This window comes from Orbicella faveolata, unplaced genomic scaffold (genome assembly GCF_042242905.1).
Source record: "Orbicella faveolata isolate gen_17 unplaced genomic scaffold, um_ofav_v1 contig_24, whole genome shotgun sequence".
NCBI lineage: Eukaryota > Metazoa > Cnidaria > Anthozoa > Scleractinia > Merulinidae > Orbicella > Orbicella faveolata.
In genome coordinates this window covers 25,437,338-25,446,909 of record NW_028301552.1, presented here as the reverse complement: position 1 = coordinate 25,446,909, position 9,572 = coordinate 25,437,338, and the positions used below count along the sequence as shown (strand labels likewise).

Genomic DNA, 9,572 nt, shown 5'->3' with positions numbered 1-9,572 from the left:
GGCTATCTTTAGTACGGTGGTTATTTCCCTACCAAAGACGTAATCCTTGCATGTCCTGACATGTTCTTTGCTTAGCTTGCAAATATTTCATTTTCCTTCCGATCTATGATCTCGCTGCGATGAAAGAGCCAAAGAATTTACTTCATTTGCCTAAAACCACAAGAAATACTCGCAAACTTGCAAATAAATTAATGACCGTCGCTTCTGGCGAAATAAACTTCCAAAGTAAACACGATCTTATTTGTCACGTAGCGAAAGTGAAACCTGCAACGTCAGCGCATTCCATGGCTGACGTAATACCTTTTTTTAGCGTATTTATTATTCCCTTTGAATCCAACGCTTCGATAAAACCAAAAGAAAATATATTTTACCCACAACAAAGGAAACAATATCCGTAAAATTATCCGTGTATTAGTGTTTTAACAGCTTCTGGCGGAAAAAACATCACACGTTGCGTGACTCGGAATTTCGTCGAGCGGAGGTCTACGTCTGGTCGCCGACAAAAAAAAATAATAACAAGAAGATCTGTTAGATCTTATAACCGCGCTTTTAAAATTTAACAGTTTTCTTAGCACTACAGTCGCAACGCAGTGTACATTCCAAAGCAATCCTTGATGATTCATTGATTACTGTAGACACCACATTACTTGATCAACACAAACTGTATTATTGCACCATCAGTCGTAATCGGTGTGAAATCTCCGATGACGTAATAGTCTTAATCTGGAACTTTCTTCGGGATATGTATGGGCATGAAGATACGAAAACTATTAACAACAGCTTTCTTTCTTAAAAATCACGATTAAATTAAATTGTTTTTTCCCTTGAGTAAAGGGCTAGCAAAGAAGTCACACAAGTCACATAATTCAAGAATTGCGTTATCCACGGCTATCTTTAGTACGGTGGTTATTTCCCTACCAATGACGTAATCCTTGCACGTTCCGACAAGTTCGTTGCTTGGCTTGCAAATGTTTAATTTTCCTTCCGATCTATGAACTCGCTGCGATGAAACCGCCAAAGAATTTACTTCATTTGCCCAAAACCACAAGAAATACTCGCAAAATTACAAATAAATTAATGAACGTCGCTTCTGGCGAAATCAACTTGCAAAATAAACACGATCTTATTTGTCAGGTAGCGAAAGTGAAAGCTGCAACGTCAACGCATTCCATGCTTGACGTAATACCTTTTTTAGCGTGTTTATTATTCCCTTCAAATCCGACGCTTTGATAAAACGAAAAGAAAATATATTTTTTCCACAAAAAAGAAAACAATATCCGTAAACTTGTCCGTCTATTTATGTTTTAACAGCTTCTGCCGCGAAAACATCACACGTTGCGTGACTCAAAATTTGGCCAAGCGGAGGTCTGCGTCTGGTCACCGACAAAAAAACAAGATCTGTTAGATCTTATAACCGCGCGTTTAAAATTTAACTGTTTTCTTAGCACTACAGTCGCAACGCAGTGCATATTCCAAAGCAATCTTTGATGATTCATTGATTACTGTAGACATCACAGCACTTGATCAACACAAACTCTATTATCGCACCATCAGTCGTAGCCGTTGTGACATCTCCGATGACGTAATAGTCTTAATCTGGAACTTTCTTCGGGATATGTATGGGCATGAAGATACGAACACTATTACAAACCGCTTTCTTTCTTTACAGTCACGATTAAATTTAATTGTTTTTTCCCTTGAGTTAAGGGTTAGAGAAGAAGTCACACGAGTCACATAATTCAAGAATTGCCTTATCTACGGCTATCTTTAGTACGGTGGTTATTTCCCTACCAATGACGTAATCTTTGCACGTTCTGACACGTTCTTTGCTTGGCTTGCAAATATTTAATTTTCCTCCGATCTATGAACTGGCTGTGATGAAACAGTCAAAGGATTTACTTCATTTGCGTAAAACCACAAGAAATACTCACAAAATTACAAATAAATTAATGACCGTCGCTTCTGCCGACATAAACTTGCAAAGTAAACACGATCGTATTTGTCACGTAGCGAAAGTGAAAGCTGCAACGTCAGCGCATTCCATGGCTGACGTACTACCTTTTTTCACCGTATTTATTATTCCCTTTAAATCCAACGCTTTGATAAAACGAAAAGAAAAAATATTTTACCCACAAAAAAGAAAACAATATCGGTAAAATTGTCCGTGTATTTATGTTTTAACACCTTCTGGCAGAAAAAAATCACATGTTGCGTGACTCAAAGTTTGGCCGAGCGGAGGTCTGCGTCTGGTCACCGACAAAAAAAAACAAGAAGATCTGTTAGATCTTATAACCGCGCTTTTAAAATTTAACTGTTTTCTTAGCACTACAGTCGCAACGCAGTGTACATTCCAAAGCAATCCTTGATGATTCATTGATTACTGTAGACACCACATTACTTGATCAACACAAACTGTATTATTGCACCATCAGTCGTAACCGGTGTGAAATCTCCGATGACGTAATAGTCTTAATCTGGAACTTTCTTCGGGATATGTATGGGCATGAAGATACGAAAACTATTAACAACAGCTTTCTTTCTTAAAAATCACGATTAAATTAAATTGTTTTTTCCCTTGAGTAAAGGGCTAGCAAAGAAGTCACACAAGTCACATAATTCAAGAATTGCGTTATCCACGGCTATCTTTAGTACGGTGGTTATTTCCCTACCAGTGACGTAATCCTTGCACGTTCTGACAAGTTCGTTGCTTGGTTTGCAAATATTTAATTTTCCTTCCGATCTATGAACTCGCTGCGATGAAACAGCCAAAGAATTTACTTCATTTGCCTAAAACCACAAGAAATACTCGCAAAATTACAAATAAATTAATGAACGTCGCTTCTGGCGAAATAAACTTGCAAAGTAAACACGATCTTATTTGTCATGTAGCGAAAGTGAAAGCTGCAACGTCGACACATTCCATGACTGACGTAATACCTTTTTTCAGCGTGTTTATTATTCCCTTTAAATCCGACGCTTTGATAAAACGAAAAGAAAACATATTTTTTCCACAAAAAAGAAAACAATATCCGTAAAATTGTCCGTGTATTTATGTTTTAACAGCTTCTGCCGCAAAAACATCACACGTTGCGCGACTCAAAATTTGGCCGAGCGGAGGTCTGCGTCTGGTCACCGACAAAAAAAAATAAATAAACCGCGGGTAAACCTAGAACCGCGCTCGGCCCATGGCCGCGCGGTTAAAAAAATAAACCAGGGGTAAACCTAGAACCGCGCTCGGCCCATGGCCGCGCGGTTAAAAAAAATAATAAACCCCGGGTAAACTTAGAACCGCGCTCGGCTCATGGCCGCGCGGTTAATAAACCACGGGTAAACCTAGAACCGCGCTCGGCCCATGGCCGCGCGGTTAACAAGAAGATCTGTTAGATCTTATAACCGCGCTTTTAAAATTTAACTGTTTTCTTAGCACTACAGTCGCAACGCAGTGCACATTCTAAAGCAATCCTTGATGATTCATTGGTTTCTCTAGACACCACATCACTTGATCAACACAACCTGTATTATTGCACCACCAGTCGTAGCCGTTGTGAAATCTCCGATGACGTAATAGTCTTAATCTGGAACTTTCTTCGGCATATGTATGGGAATGAAGATACGAACGCTATTAACAACAGCTTTCCGGCTTTCTTAAAAGTCAAGATTAAATTTAATTGCTTTTTCCCCTAAGGAAAGGGCTAGCAAAGAAGTCTAACGAGTCACATAATTCAGGAATTGCGTTATCCACGGCTATCTTTAGTACGGTGGTTATTTCCCTACCAATGACGCAATCCTTGCATGTTGTGACATGTTCTTTGCTTGGCTTGCAAATATTTAATTTTCCTTCTGATTACCGAACTGGCTGCGATGAAACAGCCAAAGAATTTACTTCATTTGCCTAAAACCGCAAGAAATGCTTGCAAAATTGCAAATAAATTAATGACCGTCGCTTCTGCCGAAATAAACTTGCGAAGTAAACACGATCTTATTTGTCACGTAGCGAAAGTGAAAGCTGCAACGTCAACGCATTCCATGGCCGACGTGATACCTTTTTTTAGCGTATTTATTATTCCCTTTGAATCCAACGCTTCGATAAAACGAAAAGAAAACAATATCCCTAAAATTGTCCGTGTATTATGTTTTTACAGCTTCTGGCGGAAAAACATCACACGTTGCGTGACTCAAAATTTGGCCGAGAGGGAGCTTGGGTTTGGTCACCGACAAAAAAAAAAAAACATAGGCACGCAAGGCGTGCAAGAGTTATTTTTTTGTGAACTATAAGTCTCGGAGATAGGAGCATTCATGGAACTGTTTACAGTACTGATTTGGTTGATTTGACAAGTTTTTTTGGTTGCGATGTACAGCAAGAAAGAAACTGGGAGTTTATGATGTACATACGATGTTACATCGGTAATGGTAAGATAACTAAATAGTAAGCCATAAAATGTTTGACTGAACAAACTATAGTAATCTGACACGTCTCCAGATTAATGTAGATACCATCTTATTTTCTAACAGGCAATTTTATTCTTTCTTTGATACAACCCACACTGTGATTGGTCTGACACGCGCATATGTATAACTCCCTCACTCACCGATCACGTAGCCCTTCCCCCGGGGGGGGGGGACTCCCTTGTATGGGCTATATAGGTCTGTGCGGCCCCGAAGGGCATGGTTTTCCAGCCGTTTTGGTCATAAATAGGGTATCGATTTTAGCTAATTTTGGTCATTTTGGTCATAAATAGGGTACGGTTTTTGCACTCTAGCCTTGATATGGGTATGCTTTAAGGTGGTATGGTACCCCAAAATATGGCGATGTTCATGAAAAATTCAATTTCTTGGAAATACAAGACTTAAGACCCTTGAGGACTTGTGAAAAACATTTTGACACGATCTTGCCGAATTTCCTTCCAGATGAGTGTGAAATTTAAGGAAAGTACACAGTGGTATAAGTTTTTTCACGTGGCAACGGCCATAGCAACGACTGTTTACCATAAGAACGTGACCAAAAATATAGATTATTTTTAACTTATATGAACGAAAGTATTTAGAAAAAACTTTTAAGACATGCACAACTCGATTGGTATAATTATTTGGGAAAAGCTTTGCCTCAAATTGCCATCACAGGCTCATTCATTTCCCTTATGACAAGGAATATTTCCGACAACTGCGGTAACTTTTTACAAAATAGAACAACCATTGCACCCCCTCCCCCGAGATCCAATCTGCACCCCCCCCCCCCCCCCACTATTTGTGGTTCGTTAAATGCTTAATACTTCGTGTAAGAAACTTAAAGTGCATTTTTCTCAAAAGTTTACCTTTGTACCGACTGACTTCGCGCCAACAATTCTACTTTGCAAGGTTTTAAAGTAGAATTTCTGAAACTTGGGCTCATCAAAGAGCAATAGTGTCGTGATGATGTAAACCAAAAAAATCGTAACATTTTAAGGTCTGTCACGTGACATGAGATGATTTGTCCACTGGTAAAAAATAAGGTTATTTCCAAATAAAGCTGTAAAAAGCACTGAAAATAAGAGTTAACTGTCAAAACTTAGGTTCATATCACAGAACAAAACAGAAACTTACATGATATGCTTATTTGACAGTCAATTCTTGTTTTGTAAAAGAGCAGGAAGTGTTGGCGTCAATACTATAAAACACTACTTCAAAAGGCTGTGGCTGGTTTCCATAGCAGTCATTTTGAGTAAAACTCTAGAAATTTAATTTCTCTTCTTGAGTGCAATAGCACACAATTGATCTTTCTTTACCATATTTAAACAAACTTTTTGGTCCATATTGAGGGTACCATACCACCTTAAGAAGAAGCCACTTTTTCATCATTATCGAAAAGAAAATCAACAAAAGCCCTTCACAAATTTATACGTTTACGGTAATTTAACATTGGTTTGAACTAGGGAGCTAATTATAACGCAGGTCTGAAACAGGGTTTTGATTTGAGGGTCAGGTCGTCAATAGGGTTTCGAATTTTTGGTCAGGTCATAAATAGGGTAAGGAATATCGCAGATTTTGGTCATAAATAGGGTTAAGGGTTTTGGAAAGCGGGCCGCACACCCCCAACCAATTTTTCTGGGAGTACCCCCTCGGGAGCCCTTCCAGCCACCAAGAGGAATTTTTGCTCAAAAATACTCAAGTTAAGAGAACTTTTCGCATTTTATACGAGTAGTAAGTTTACCCTTTTTACACGACACAACGCAACAACACTACTTCACCGAAAATTTAAAGAAAGAGAAAAAAACCTCTCTGATACGTTGAAAGTCTGATTTAATTAAATTGCACTTTAACTTGGTGCCACACAGTCTTCAAAGAACTTTTGAACAGTTTTTATACTTTTTACCTTTAAAAATATCGGACTGAAAAGAATGTCATAAAATGCCCATCAAATAAAAATATTAAACTGCTACTGCAGAGACGTAAAAACACTCTAGAAAGGAAAGCTTCTTTTTTGTCTAATATCCTGGGAACAATAGCCGATAACTTGTAAGCTCTAATTGAATTTACTCCCATATGAAAAACAAAAGTGTTGAGTTACCATTTGTAACTAAAAATAGCAAACATCTCGTGGGAACAAGTCGCGACGATTCGTCAGCTCTAATTGAATTTACTACCTTGTGAAAAACAAGAGTGTCAAATTACCCATTGTAACTAAAAAATAAAAATATCTCGTTATATTTGCATGCAATAAGAACAAAACAATCGTTACCTGCACTTACTATTGTAAACGTTAGAACTGCTTCAAATCTAAATAGTCTCGTCTCCTCTAAAACATGTCCTAAGAACTAGAACCAACGATTCGTGACATCTAATTGAATTAACTCCTTGTGAAAAACAAAAGTATCAAGTTACCCTTTGTAATTAAAAATAAAAATATCTCGTGCCATTTGCCTACTACTCACGAACTGCTTCAAAGCTCAAGACTCATCTCGTTCATAACTAGCCACCAGTACACTGAAAATTATACACTCTCAAACAACCCAATGTACGTATGTAACTGTCACACTCCCCTCCAAACCGGACTAAAAATCACAAACCAGCAACATACACGTCACTGTTTATTTTTCAATTACCAAAGTCCTTGTGTTTATACATACCTTGTGTTTCTCACGTACCATTTACCTTTACAACAAGAAATTTGATTGGCTGTTCATAGTAGATCCAATCTGATTGGTGTGACATACATACATCTCTCACTCACTCACTCACTCACTCACCCATTGACCCGTCCATAACATACCCGACGCGCCGACTAAGAGGTATTTTTTTTACAAAAAAATAACTCAATAATAAACCCCGGGTAAACCTAGAAACGCGCTCGGCCCATGGCCGGGCGGTTAACAAGAAGATCTAGTAGATCTTATAACTGCGCTTTTAAAATTTAACTGTTTGCTTACCCCTGCAGACCCAACGCAGTGCACATTCCAAAACAGTCCTTGATGATTCTTTTGTTACCGTACACATCACATCACTTGATCAACACAAACTGTATTATTGCACCATCAGTCGTAGCCGTTGTGAAATCTCCGATGACGCAATAGTCTTAATTTGGAACTTTCTTCGGGATATGTATGGACGAGAAGATACGAACACTACTAACAACAGCTTTCTTTCTTAAAAGTCAAGTTTAAATTTAATTTTTTCCTTGAGTAAAGGGCTAGCAATGAAGTCACACGAGTCACATAATTTAAGACTTCCGTTATCCACGGCTATCTTTAGTGCGGCGGTTATTTCCCTACCAGAGACGTAATCCTTGCATGTCCTGACATGTTCTTTGCTTAGCTTGCAAATATTTAATTTTCCTTCCGATCTATGATCTCGCTGCGATGAAACAGCCAAAGAATTTACTTCATTTGCCTAAAACCACAAGAAATACTCGCAAACTTGTAAGTAAATTAATGATCTTCGCTTCTGGCGAAATAAACTTCCAAAGTAAACACGATCTTATTTGTCACGTAGCGAAAGTGAAAGCTCCAACGTCAACGCATTTCATGGCTGACGTAATACCTTTTTTTAGCGTATTTATTATTAACCGCACGGCCATGGGCCGAGCGCGGTTCTACGTTTACCCGTGATTTTTTTTTTTTTTTAACCGCGCGGCCATGGGCCGAGCCCGGTTGTGGGTTTACCCGTGGTTTATTTTGTTTTTTTTTGTCGGTGCCCAGACGCAGACCTCCGCTCGGCCAAACTTTGAGTCATGCAACGTGTGATGTTTTTCCGCCAGAAGCTGTTAAAATATAAATACACGGACAATTTTACGGATATTGTTTTCTTTTTTGTGGGTAAAATATATTTTCTTTTCGTTTTATCAAAGCGTTGGATTTAAAGGGAATAATAAATACGCTGAAAAAAGGTATTACGTCAGCCATGGAATGCGCTGACGTTGCAGCTTTCACTTTCGCTACGTGACAAATAAGATCGTGTTTACTTTGCAAGTTTATTTCGGCAGAAGCGACGGTCATTAATTTATTTGTAATTTTGCGAGTATTTCTTGTGGTTTTAGGCAAATGAAGTAAATCCTTTGACTGTTTCATCGCAGCAAGTTCATAGAACGGAAGGAAAATTAAATATTTGCAAGCCAAGCAAAGAACGTGTCAGAACGTGCAAAGATTACGTCATTGATAGGGAAATAACCACCGTACTAAAGATAGCCGTAGATAACGCAATTCTTGAATTATGTGACTTGTGTGACTTCTTTGCTAACCCTTAACTCAAGGGAAAAAAACAATTAAATTTAATGGTGACTTTAAAGAAAGAAAGCGGTTTGTAATAGTGTTCGTATCTTCATGCCCATACATATCCCGAAGAAAGTTCCAGATTAAGACTATTACGTCATCGGAGATGTCACAACGGCTACGACTGATGGTGCAATAATAGAGTGTGTGTTGATCAAGTGCTGTGATGTCTACAGTAATCAATGAATCATCACAGATTGCTTTGGAATATGGACTGCGTTGCGACCGTAGTACTAAGAAAACAGTAAAATTTTAAAAGCGCGGTTATAAGATCTAACAGATCTTCTTGTTTTTTGTCGGTAACCAGACGCAGACCTCCGCTCGGCCAAACTTTGAGTCACGCAACGTGTGGTGTTTTTCCGCCAGAAGCTGTTAAAACATAAATACACGGACAATTTTACGGATATTGTTTTCTTTTTTGTGGGTAAAATATATTTTCTTTTCGTTTTATCAAAGCGTTGGATTTAAGGGGAATAATAAATACGCTAAAAAAGTTATTACGTCAGCCATGGAATGCGTTGACGTTGCAGCTTTCACTTTCGCTACGTGACAAATACGATCGTGTTTACTTTACAAGTTTATTTCGCCAGAAGCGACGGTCATTAAGTTATTTGTAATTTTGTGAGTATTTCTTGTGGTTTTACGCAAATGAAGTAAATCCTTTGACTGTTTAATCGCAGCCAGTTCATAGATCGGAAGGAAAATTAAATATTTGCAAACCAAGCAACGAACTTGTCAGAATGTGCAAGGATTACGTCATTGGTGGGGAATAACCACCGTACTAAAGATAGTCGTGGATAACGCAATTCTTGAATTATGTGACTTGTGTGA

At 38.4% G+C, this 9,572-nt stretch overlaps 1 long non-coding RNA gene across 1 annotated transcript; it reads right to left on the bottom strand.

Annotated features, from left to right (window-relative positions):
* Window positions 1–4,254: 4,254 nt before the first annotated feature.
* LOC149111028 (uncharacterized) lies at window positions 4,255–7,337 on the bottom strand. Its single transcript, XR_016207859.1, has 2 exons — window positions 5,809–7,337; window positions 4,255–4,776 (listed from the first exon to the last, which is right to left on the bottom strand). It is a non-coding gene; the product is annotated as an uncharacterized LOC149111028 (long non-coding RNA).
* Between the last annotated feature and the right edge of the window lie 2,235 nt (window positions 7,338–9,572).